General features: G+C 56.0%; 1 protein-coding gene across 13 annotated transcripts in view; it reads left to right on the top strand.

The window, feature by feature from the left end:
- Positions 1-7,528: 7,528 nt before the first annotated feature.
- SEC16A (SEC16 homolog A, endoplasmic reticulum export factor) overlaps positions 7,529-12,457 on the top strand; it is a 33,647-nt gene continuing 28,718 nt past the window's right edge. For 6 of the 13 annotated variants that reach the window (XM_044380642.3, XM_057313850.1, XM_026490124.4 and 3 more), the window contains exon 1: positions 8,923-9,086. The gene's annotated coding sequence lies outside the window, so the exon portion shown is untranslated. The other 7 variants (XM_048223245.2, XM_048223238.2, XM_048223247.2 and 4 more) reach the window with 5 other exon arrangements.

The following is a 12,457-nucleotide window of genomic DNA, read 5'->3' as shown; positions in this document are numbered from 1 at the left end:
GACCGAGTGGGGAAGGTTCTGTGAAGCTGAGGGAGTATTGCAGAAGAGGGCTGCCCCCTGCCAGGCACCCACTCAGGCCTCCCTTTCTCCCTCCTACCTCCACCTGGCTCCACCCTGTCTGGTGGATTCAAACCAGGTGAATAGAGGGGAAGTCTGACGTCCCCTTCTGCCGCAAAGAGCTGCCTGCCCCCGCAGGCCCGGCCTCCCCAAGCACAAGTGCGATCCCAAGATCTCCTCGCTGAGTTTGGAGGCTTCATTCCCACCCGGCACAATGTCAGGCCCTGGGCTACATAGATGGGACAAGAGGTTCCAGGAAATGGAATATGGTAAGCAGCCCAACTGTTGCGTACGGGAAAGTAGACCCAGTCTGAAATCTGCCCCACGAACTCCCAGCGCCCTGTGATGCCACTCCTAGATTTCTCCCAAAGCAAGTGGAAATGGACCTAACAAGTCCAAACAGTCACCTGCTCACAGCGGCATGATTTGCAACAGCCAGGAGGTGGGAACGGCCCAGCGCCCACCAGCGGATGCACGGCTCAACAAAACGTGGAGGATCGTGCCGCGCTGGCTCGTTTCATGCACCGGCTTGGCCGGAGCATGTGGCCAATGTGAGAGTGCTTCTGGAGAGGAACACTTGAATCTGTGCACAGAGTAAAGCAGAGCCGTCCCCAGCGTGGGTGGGCCGCACCCAATCAGCTGACGGCCCGAAAAGCACAAAAAGGCGGAGTAAGAGGGAGGTCCTCCTGCCTCACACTTGTCCGGGAACACAGCGCTTCTCCTGCCTTTGACGATGGACTGGAGCACCAGCTCTTCTTGGGTCTCCAGCCTGCTGACTTTGCGACAAAAACTTAACCATCAGCTCTCCTGGTTCTGAACCTGCAGCAGCCACTGTCCCTGGGCCGCAGCTTGCTGACCACAGAGCTGGGATTCTCGGCCTCCATAACCCTATGAGCCAGCTCCTGATCAGAAATCTCTTGACACACACGTGCAGCCTCTTGTTTCTGTTTGTCTGGAGAACCCAGACTGAGTACCCATGATGGAATATTATTCAGCCCTGAAGAGGAGTGAGGCCCGACGCACAGCATGGCCAAACGTCACCCACAGGAGGCTGAGTGCAAGGAACCGGCCACAAAGGCCCCTCACTGTCCCGAACAGGTGAGCCCAGAGAGACAGAAGGCGGAGTGGGGGCCCCAGGGCCTGCCCGCTGGGTCTGGGGAGCAACTGTGGGGCCATGAAATGTGGAGGTGCACGGGGGTGTCTGTCGCACGGCATTCTGAATGGGCTAAATGTGACCGATTCGTCCACTCCAACAATGGCCTCGTTTATGTTTTATCTCAGGTGTTGTTTTAGAAGAGGGAGAGAACTCCCGGCGGTGTCTGAAGTCTCCAAGAAGCTTGTTGGGTCGTGGGATCCTCCGATGCGGCAGCGTGGGCCTGGGGGTCCTGCTGCTCCCCAGAGTCGCCGGAGCCCCTGGCAGCTTGAAGGAAGCCCACAGAGGAGGAAGGGGCCCTCGGAGCGTTACACCAGGCATGTGGGAGACGGGGCCCTGCCTGTGCCCCAGCGAACGAGGGCCCGGGGGAGGCCAGCCGCTGGCCGCAGACTCTGTCCTACCCTGCCCACCCTGCAGTCCCCTCCCCAGGGACTCATCCCCACCTGCCTGGCTCTGAAGCACTGGCTGAGAGTCCCACCCGTTTTTCTCCCTAGGGCCCAAACCTGCTCCCTGACTCCAGAGCCCCCACAGCCAGCAGGCCCTCCCTCGACCCTGGCCCTCACTCCCCGACGTCCACCCTGAGCTGGCCTATGCTGACAGTCCCACCCTCGGAAGGATCCCCATTTGGACACCACAGGCCTCCCAGAGAGGACATGGCCCTGGCTTAGGTCATCTGTTAGGGCTCATCTTTGCTCCCCCCAGAATTTCTACCTTGAGACCCGAGGCTGCAGGACCTTGGGATGGGCGGTATTGGGAGAGCTCATCAAGGTAGCGTGAGGTTGTTTGGCTATACCCTACTCCAGCCGGGCCGGTGTCCTTGTGAGGAGATGAGGCCACAGACACGCATTTGGGGCCGCCAGGTGGGACGTGGGAGGACACGGCCGTCTGCAAGCGCAGGACGAGGCCCCAGCAGGAGCCAGCCCAGCCCTGCCCGCTCCCGGGGCTCAGCCGCCAGCCTCCAGGAAGGGAGGACATTCGCTTCTGCGGAGCCTTGTGAAGGCAGCCCCAGCAGAAGAACCAGGGCCAAAGGCATGTCCCAGGGGCCACAGCGCCAGCAGCCCCAGCCCGCCGGCCCTCTCCCTCCACAGGAGGCTTGCGCTCTGCAACGCTCAAAGCCACGAACCCAACACCAGAGCCGCCGCTGGCCTGAGGCTTCCTTCCTTTGCTGGTTTGAACCGGGGACTTTCTTCAGTGCTGTGTCTTCCAGCGGACATGTAATGCAAGCCACAAACGCAACTTTAAACATCTCAGTAGCCACATTAAAAAAGTGAAAAGAAACCAAAAAAGCTTATTAATATACTTCTTAGATAATCCAAAATATCCAAAATATTAGCATCTCAACATGGAATCGACATACTCAGTTCATGAGATTGTTTACATTCTCCCCACCCCCCACCTTTTATATTATGTCTTTGAGACGCAGTGTGTGTTTCGGGCTTTCGGCACATCTCAGTGTGGACTGGCCACGTGCTCAGCTGCCACGCATGGCTCATGCCCGCCACACTGGACGGCACGGGTTTCAACCACCAAGGTGGCCTCCAGGCACCCGTCAGCGCCCAGGAAACCCGAGACACAGTATCGTGTGGCATCTTGCTCCTTGTTCTTCCATGGTGAGCCCCAAATGTGGCTCTGCCCCCTTCTGGCCAGGGCAAGGAGGGCACGGCATCAGTGCCCACAGATTAAACAGGCCGGCAGGGGGCGCCTGGGTGGCGCAGTTGTTAAGCGTCTGCCTTCGGCTCAGGGCGTGATCCTGGCGTTCTGGGATCGAGCCCCACATCGGGCTCCTCCGCTGGGAGCCTGCTTCTTCCTCTCCCACTCCCCCTGCTTGTGTTCCCTCTCTCGCTGGCTGTCTCTCTCTCTGTCGAATAAATAAATAAAATCTTTAAAAAATAATAATAATAAATAAACAGACTGGCAGGGCTGCTGTGACACCCGCGAGGCTCAGTGCCACTCCGTGGGCCACCGGCAGCCTCCAGAGCATGTCGGCGGGCCAAGACTGGGCTCGGTGGAGGCGCTCACCTTCACCAGTGCCCCTCCAGTCTCCCCGCACACCGGCGATGGGTCTCTCATGGGCCGGTGCGATCTAGAAACCACACCCAGGAGCCCTGCCAGAGGACAGCCCAGCGCTGTCCACGGACAGTGGTTGGAGAGCTTCCTGGGGCCACTCCTTATGGGACCGCCCCACAGCAGGGGTCCCTGGCACAGTGCCAAAGGATTATTCTGTCCAAGTGTTTCAAATAGGAAATGTGGTCCAGGTGGACGAGTTCTAACACTGTCGCTCTCCCCATGTACGCCTGCGAGGTCTCCCTGCAGCCGGGCAGCAGCCCTATTCAGTAGCCACAGTTGCCCTCCCCGCCCGGCTTTTGTACTATAAAAGCGTTTTTCCCGGTGCAATAGGGCCCGTGCGAAGCATCTCGGGGTTGGATTTTCAACATTCTCCGTACAGCCCTGGACATGTTCCTGGACCATAGAGCCTGCGATGTGTAATCAGCACTTATCACAAATCGATGCTTTTCTATGGTCATACTTACCGCCAATCCAGTTATGTTTTCAATGACATTGCATCGCACCCACGGTCAGAGTGCGGCTCCACTCAAAGTAAACACACCACACTGAGCTTCAGTCACCCTGTTTGGACATTTCCTCATTTTAAAAATTGAGCCTTAGAAAAGTGTAACCTTTAGTAAGTTACTTGCTCTCTACCTTGTTTCTGTGTCTATAGGGTAGAAAAAAGGGAAGGACGCTGGCCACATCCGGCCAGGGACAGGGTGATGCAGAATGCAGGTGTTCTTAATGGGAAAGAAACACTTTCCAGACTCTAGAGATGTGAGGAGGAAATCACCGAGCACAGAGCTCGAGAAATACACATTCTCTGTTGTGCCATCAAGCCCAACTCAGGGAGGGTTTATGGAGCACCTGCTGTGTTCAGCAGACCAACCCTGCTCCCGGTGGCAGGGGGAGTCCGGAGATGAATAACCCCCTGGCGAGGACCGCATCTGGGGGTGATGTTCGTCCTGCTGCACCGGGGCCAGATCCTACAGGAGCCCAGGGTGTCCCTGATGCCCAAGTTCCCCAGGCCAGCTTGCTGGGCCCGTGGACTCGGAGGAGGCTCTCTGCCTCCCCCTGCTGGCAGCATCCAGCCAGTGCCCCCTCTTGGCAAGCAGGTGGTCCCATGGGGATTTCCATCACTTAGTCTGCAGCTCACAAATTGCTCACGGTCCTCCCTTCACTGTGTTATCATCCCGTTTTACAGATGGGGAAGCTGGGGCTTCTAGAGGCAGGTGACTTTTCCAAGTGCACCCATTTGAGCCAGGGCCGGTGACTCTCCTGGTCCACGTTCTCATAACAATCCAAGGAGACTCCCTGGCGCGGCAGCATCACTTTCCAGACAGCAACGTCAATGCTGGGGAGTTTAGTGCTGCAGCCAGCCTGGCACTAGGAAACGGGCAAATCTGGGGTTCTTCTGTGTTCTACCTCGGCCCTTTGTCTTCCCAATCCGCAATCCCCCAGGCCTCCAAGTTCACGCCTGAAACAAGTCCCCACAGACGCTCGGGCTCTCGCCGTCCTGCCTTGTGTGCTCCTTTGGCTGATGTGTGGGTGCCGGTGCTGTGCAGGGGGGCTGCAGACGCAACTGGCAGCCAGAGAGCTGGGTCCTGCCCTCGGGAGTCACCTGAGGCTCAACTCTCCCCACCAGTCTGATCCAGCAGCCTAACTGCTCCCCTGGGGCCCCAAGGCCACCTCCTGGGCTCCTGGCTCTCAATAGCACCTTGCCAGAGGCAGGGGGAGGCCAAACTGATGTCACTCCTGGTGGGGAGCCCCAGAGCGTTTCCTTGCTTTCAGAAATCAAGTGCAGGGCCTGAAGAGCCCAGGGCAAGGCACACCCGCCCGATGCCACCTCCCACTCTCCAGGTTTCTGCCCCTGCCACTACGGAACCTTCTGTTTGCTTCAGCCACAATGCGTCTTTTCCTCCATCCCTGGCTCTACCCTGTCACCAGCAGGTGGGACCAAGGTCTTGCCAGCTGCTCCCGTGGGGCAGCTGCCCAGTGTCCACGCTCCCCAGGGCAGAGGCCCGGCCTGTCAGTCCCACACCCACAGTCCCAGCTCCTAGCAGTGCCTGGCACACAGTAGGGGCTCAACATACAGTTTCATGAAAGAGGTCTCACTCAGTTCTTTCCAGGGCCCTGCTGCAGCTAACAGGGCTCTGAATCTCTGTGGCCTGACTCACATGGAATTAGCATTCTTCCTGTGCTTTCTAGGACACCCCTCTCACTTATACCACCTTACATGTTTAGCACTTTGCTCGACAATTAAGAAAAAAAAGTTCTCTGAGGCTTGCCAGGTGCCAGGCACATTTGCAGATGCGGAGACAAGACAGGAGTCGGTGCCGTGCTCACGCTTAGCTTGCATGTGGATTTGTTCTTGCAAGGCACCCCAGGGGTCTGGGATGGCTCTATGAGTGCTGGCTTTATACCCCAGCTGCCCCCACGGAGGTGCCGCCCTCTCCTTATGCTTGGCCTGGCCACACACCACCAACAGCCGTTCCACACCATGGCGGCCACAGAGCACGCTTTAACACCCAGCTCTCTCTGTCCTGGACCTGCGCTCTCCTGAAGGAACTCATGTTCGCTTCCTCTCCATTCAGACCTGCTCGCTTGTATGGCCTCCTCTTCCAGAAGCCCTCCCTGCCAGCTCTTTACACTTCTGAAGCCATAATCCATTTTTTCCCTGGACCACTCAGCTAACCCTGTCTCATGGAGGCAGCCCCTTGCTCTCTCCAGGCTCAGTCAAGCAGGGCCCTCCCATGCCCCCAGCCTCAGCACCCAGGACCAAGGGCTTGAGTCAGAGGCTGAGCAGAGCACCTGGTGTGGAGCAGGACTGCCCTACAAGCATCCACTTAACAAACCATTTCACTGCAGCTACTTTATGCCCTGGAGGAGTGAGGGGGGAGGCTCATGGCCGTGGGCTACCAGCCTTCACCCACACTGAGACTGTGGCCACCCCTCCAAAGGCTCCTTTCCACAATCACTGAAATGGTTGGTTGTCAGCTACGCAATCTAGGGAGCTACAGCCCCAGGCCGGGGCTGCTGCATAGGGGGGGGCCCCTGACCCCCTCCCACGATGCGTTCAGTGTCTAGACCAGCGCTGTCTGATGGGAATATGCCAGGCATGTATGGAATCTTAAACTTCCAACGAGCTACATTAAAGGGAAAACAGATGAAATAAATTTTAATAGTATATTTAACTCAATACACCCCAAATGTTATTTCTATGTGTGGTAGAAAGCTATCAGTGGGCCATTTGACATTCTTGGTACCCTGGCCTCTAACATGTACTTAGATTCCGTCCCAGGTCAGCCCAGCCCCCCTTGCAGGTGCTCAGTGGCAGCCTTCTTTGGACAGTGAAGGCTACTGGGAGGGGCTGCCGATTGTCCTGGCAAGTGTGTAGCCCTGTGTCCGGTGCGCTCTGGGTAACAGGACTGCAGCTCCGGTTACGGAGCTTTGCATGAGGAACTAACAACTTTGCCCTCAGGAGAGAGCGGCTGACTCTAGCCCCTGTAGGTGGCCCTTCAGGGAGGTGGTAGCATTCGTATGCAGCCTCTGTGAGCCGGGGAGGAGGAGGAGAAAGAATGAGTGACACGCAGCGGGCAAAGGGAAGGATGCTTCCTCAGGACAGCAGCAGCGGTCATGGCAGCATGCCCCCTTGGTGCAGGCCCTGCGTGCTCTGTAGCCAGTTGCCCGACACCCATTTGCCCGACAGGCCCAGGACCGCCCAGTTCACACCTGCTGCTCTGGTATAGGCATCAACGGTATGTTGTCAGGTGCTCACTCTGCCTGGACTCCGGGTTGGTGAAGATGTGATGGTCAGGGAGGGCAAGGAAGCTTAACCGCCGTGGACCTGTGACTCAGAGCCCAGCCTCCATGACCTTTGGCTCGACTGTGGGCCTAGACCCCTCTCCTGCACACCAGGCTACCAAGGGCCAAGAACATGAGGGCCTCCATTCCAGAGGCTTAACAGCAGGGAGGTGGGGATGGGCCTTGCACCTTTACCTCTGTTCCCCCCTTTCAAGGGGGTTAACAGGGACATCTGTCTCTGCAGAGCGGTGTATTGGGACAAAGTGAGTGCAAGAGGAAGTTAATCAAGGGCAGCGGGATCCAGGGCTGAGTTCCAGCACACGCTAACTCTGTGTTGAAATAGGTTGGGACCTTGATTTCTGCAAGGCAAATGTTAGCTTAGCAGAGTGGCCACGTCAGATGGGCTGAAACTCCCCCGGCACCCCTTGGGGCCCTGACAGCGTGGCTGCTCCCTGCCAACGTCACAGCAAACAATAGCTGAAGTACACTCCTTCCTTCTTCCCAGGCTGCTGAGTCCCACAGGTGACCAGGGAGCCCTCCCACCCCAGGCAGGCCTCCGCGGCTGCTGCTGCACTAGCTGCCGCTGGGAGCTCGGCCACGGGGGCGGGGGGCGGGGTGGATGCCATCGGATGGGCACCCTTGCCACTCTTCCCGCCCTCTGGAAGGAGCTGGGGCAAGTGGGGGCAGGCGGCTACTCTCCCCTCTCCTTGCCAGGCAGGTGTGCAGGTGAGTGGGCCGGGCCTGGCTGACTGCTTCCCCACCTGCTGAACCTCCTTTTCCTCACTGGGAAAATGCGGATACACACGGCAGCATCGGTGGTCCCTAAGACCCTCCGCGGGAGGGCTCAGATGGTGCCGTCCACGGGGAGGAGAAGGAGGCGAGGCGCGGCAGCCCGGCCTGCCCCTGGGGAAGGCGCTCATTGCACACACTACCCGCTCAACGGCTGCGGAACGCCGAACGGAGCCCTGGCTTCCGTCCACGCGGCTCGGGGGCCGCGACCGCGCGCAGACGGAGCCGCTGCCCGCCGGGGGAAGAGCCGGGGCCTCGGAGGGGCTCGGGCGGGCGGAGGGAAAGGACAGGACGGCGGGAGCAGCGGGGCCTGCGCGGGGGTGGCGGCCACGCCGCGTAGGGGCGGCGTGGCCGGGGCCCGCGGGCTGCCTACGGGACGATTCCCAGGGCTCTGCTTCCCGAGGGCCGGGCGCAGACCGGGCGCAGACCGGAACGAACTTCCCGGGCAGAACTGGAACCCTGAGCCGCCAGTGGTCGTAACCAGGCAACCGGCGAGCCGCCGCGAGGTGCGCAGGCGCAACCCGCCGTGGCGGCCCGCGCATGCGCGTCGCCTTCCGCCTGTCTCCAGCCTTGGAGGAAGTCCAACGGCAGAATGGGAGGGTCGCGCCTGCGCCAGGGCGCCGCTCCGGTTCTCGGCGGCATCGAGTAGCCGTTCTTGGCGGGAGCGCCCGCTGGCTTCGGTCGTTCAAGACTGGTCCTTCACTTGGGTCTGCCTGAAGAGCCCCAACTCTTCTCCCATCCTAAGACAAGAAAAGACTGGGAGAAAGAAGCAGCGAAAACAGGACAACGTCTCTGGGCGGTCCTTCGAGCGCCCGGCCCGGCAGGTGGGCGAAGGGCGGGTCGCAGAGGGGCGGGTCGCAGGGGAGAGGCCAAGGGGGCGGGACGAAGGGATGAACGCCGAAAGATTGGTCGTAGGTGAGGGGCGGGGCCAAAGGGGCGGGCGAATGGATGGCCGGCGGGAGGGGGAGCTAACGTACGGGGCGTAGCGTCACGGGGGCTGCTGCGATGGGCGGGGCTGATGGGCGCGGTGGGCAGGCGTGGCGTGCGCTGACGTCGCGGTCGGACACGTCGGCGGCGCGGCGGCCGGAGCCGGATGTGCCAAGATGGCTGCTGCGGCTGTCGTGTCTGCGCTCGTCGCCGCAGCCGGGCCGGCTTCCGCCGGCGGCTCCTGAGGGGCTGGCCCAGGGGTCGCGGAGGGGCCGGGCGGGAGTCTCGGCCGCCCTGTGGCGCGCCGGTGAGGGCCGGGGCCGGGCGGAGGGGAACGGCCGGGCCGGGCCCAGCCCCGAGCGGACGGCGGCGCATCCCCGGGTACCGCCAGGGGTCGGGTAGGGGCCCCGGGGGAGGGTGGGGACCTGCGGGGCCGGGGTGGGTCCGGTGGGCCGGGCGCGCGGCCCGCCTGTCGCCTTCTGCACCTCTGTTGCCCGCCTCGTCAGACTGACGCGGACCCCGCAGGTATGGCCGGCTCTGTGGCAAGTGCCTGTCGGGCTCAGCTGTGTTGACACTTGGCTTAGCCCTGGTGGCCTGGATGGAGGGTTGTGTTGGAATAGCTGGAAGATAGACCAGACCTGCAAGTTTTTAAAGAGTACGAACGTGTACGAAATTTCTTTAGTAGCTTTGCGCGGCCCTTTGCTTGGAAGCTTCTAAAGTAGTTTTGTCCCCATTGGTTGAGAGATTTCTCTTGAGCCACGCTGGTGAGGAGATGGATTCGCATTGTTGTTGTCTGTTAAAATGACCGAGGTGTTGCAGCGGAGGTCGGCCACTTGGGTTTTACATTACCAGTTAGAGGGATATGGAATGAAATTATTACACTTCTTGTGGGAGAAGTATTACAGTCGAGTGTCTGGGCACATCACAGCCATTTAAAATCAGTTTTTATTGCTTCAGCTGAAAACACTTTTAAGTGGCTTGGAGATTGGGCCTGAGCTGCGTAAGATATTATGTGTTAAACCGGTGTGTGCAGATGTTAAGCTGAGTGGTATTTCCCACCCCCAGATATGGCAGGGAGCAAACCAGGTCAGAGACAGTTGTTCCTACAGTGATACTTTTGTGAGTTTCAGAACAACCAGGCTCCTTTCAGGTTTGGGTTTTTTTTTCCCATGCTGTTTCTTAGGATTCTGGGTGCTGTTATCTTGCAAAAATAAGGCAAGAGGCAAAATAGTGCTGCTTCTTGTTCCTGTGATTCATTCACCCTAAATAGCAGTAAGTCCCAAAATCGTCCGGAAAGCTTTCTTTAGGGTAGTGTGTCGATTTTAATGATTCCTTCTTGCTTCTGTAAAACTCTTTCCTGAATGTCAGTGCCTCCTTTATGATCTTTGTCATTTTCAGCAGTGTTTAGACTCACCTTTCTTGTTGTTTAACATCTGAATGTGTTTGTGTACTTAGGAAGGTTGGAGTTTATGGTGTCTTTAGGTGAAGTGTCCCATAGTCTGACAGGGACATCACACCGACACTCACTGTGAGGGAGCTTATAGGCAAAGGGTAGACTCTCAGGGGCTTTCTGGCGCTCCAGTTGGTTTGCACACTCCTAGCTTGAGGTAGCAGCTCTGAGAGGATAGGAGTGGGCTTGAAGTGTCTCGGTCCCACAGTCAGGAATTTACTTTGGAAATAGGTTGTGTTAACTTATTTCCCAGAGATACAAGGCAGTCTATTTGAAGGGCTAGGTTTATGAGTAATGCATCTTTAAGAAAAGCAGCTGGTCTCTCTGAAGTGGTGCCTTTTTTAAAGTTAGATGTCTTGAGGGTACAGGTTGACTTCCTGGCTGGAATTAAGTTCCCTGGGGTCAGGAGAGAAATGATAGGCAGTTTTTCTGTTTGTGAATAGAGAAAAAAGATCAGAAGGATAATGTTCATGTTCAAGATTGTTCCGAATGAAATTGGCATATTGGTAAAAAGCTCTCAATTATGGGTTGGGCGGAGAGTAGGGGATTCTACTTTATAGGGAAGTGATAGTGTTTGCTTATAAAATGGTGCTTAGTCCAGGAGTTGAGAAAATAGTTTTTAAAGGAAGTTTCTTCAAGGAAAACATGTACGTATAAACCTATGAAATTTACATTTTGATAAAATTTCCCTATTAAACTGCAGTAGGGATTAAGGTCCTAGAATCGGATGTGAATAGAACTTTGTAAGATGAAACCCGGAAGGAACCTTAGAAATGGTCCTGTTGCTTCGTGCTTTACAGATGAAGAGACAGGATCACAGAAAGACAAGGGGTGTTCCCTGGGGCCATTCAGCGGGACACCCAGCCGTGCTCTCCCAGTCACACCTCTGCTGTGTAATCCTCTGGGCCTCTGCCATGTGTGGTTTTTCTTTTTTAAAGCTGCTCAGAACGGTGAGGGTCCGCTGCCGAAGCCTTACCAGGAGGACGTTGTGCCTTTGAGGTTGTCCTAGGAGCCTCTGTTGCACAGATGACAGGAAGGGCTCTGCCTGTCCTCTCTCCATAGAAAGCTGAGGTGTAAATGTTCTTTGTTTTGAAATGTTAGCTTATAACCCAATGAGGTCTCCAATGCTGTTCCTAATATAGTCCATTAAATTTGAGTGAGTTTCAAAGTGCTCTTCCATCAGAAGGGTTCCCTGTTGGCCTAGGACAGGGCATGTGTGGGCAGTAATGGTAGTGAATTAATACATTCCTAGGACTAGTTTCCAGAGAGTCATAGGAGCTTTCATTTGTAAGTAGCTTTACTTAAAACACATTCATAAGTGTGTTCTTGTATTTGGCTCTCAGAAAGATTTCCAAGAGCAAAAATGTTGTACATATGCAGAAACGTGTGGGTTACACCCTAGAGTCCTTCTACAATTTCTCCCTCTGGTGTTTACTTACCCCGTGATTAGCTAAACTTATCCTATTTGTTTGTGAGGGTGGCACTAGGGGGAAGGATTTACACATGGAAAAAGACCTTGTAAAGAGACAGTATCTGGGTTTTTGTCTTAGAAGTACAGGTTAACTGTTCGAGATTATACGTAATGTATTTTATTTAGAAAAAAAACCACCACTAGCACCAGCTACGAAAAAACACTGTAAAGATGATTTTGCCCCTTTGTTTTCTATAAAAGTTTTGGCACTCTGTCTGTTATTGAAAATTTTTGAATCGAGTCAGTTGGTCAGTTTTAAAGCTGCTTTAAGTTTACTTGGGGTTTTCATTCCGGGCATAGTTGTTACAGCTCTGGCAGCCAGAGGTAGCTTGTTCTGCTAATGCCGTTCAAGCAGTCGTCACACAGAAAGTGAGGCCTTTTACATGGGGCATAAAAAGCATTTTTATATGTTTTAGATTTTGCAGCTTGTATTACTCTGTACTTTATAATGCTCTTTCATTATAATGGAAATAAAGATTTTAAACTTTTTGTTTTCATTTCAAGAGCTAATATGAACTTGTGTGAGAAGTATGATATGCAGTCTTACTAGAGGAGTTGGCTGTTTCGGGATCTGGTGATAATTTATGGGGAGGTATCAGCGTGCCTGGCAGTAAATCCGATCAGCAGTTTGGTTGTGCTTCGTCTCTGCCCTTTCGGTGAGGGCATCACGGAGGCATCAGCATTCCATGTGGGTATTCAGCTGGGCCATGCAGAGAAGGCAGTGACTTGTGTGAAGTCAGTGAGCTCCGGGCACAGC

This window comes from Ursus arctos, unplaced genomic scaffold, assembly GCF_023065955.2.
Source record: "Ursus arctos isolate Adak ecotype North America unplaced genomic scaffold, UrsArc2.0 scaffold_18, whole genome shotgun sequence".
Taxonomy (NCBI): domain Eukaryota; kingdom Metazoa; phylum Chordata; class Mammalia; order Carnivora; family Ursidae; genus Ursus; species Ursus arctos.
The sequence above is the reverse complement of the archived record's forward strand: the minus strand, read 5'-3'. Positions and strand labels throughout refer to the sequence as shown.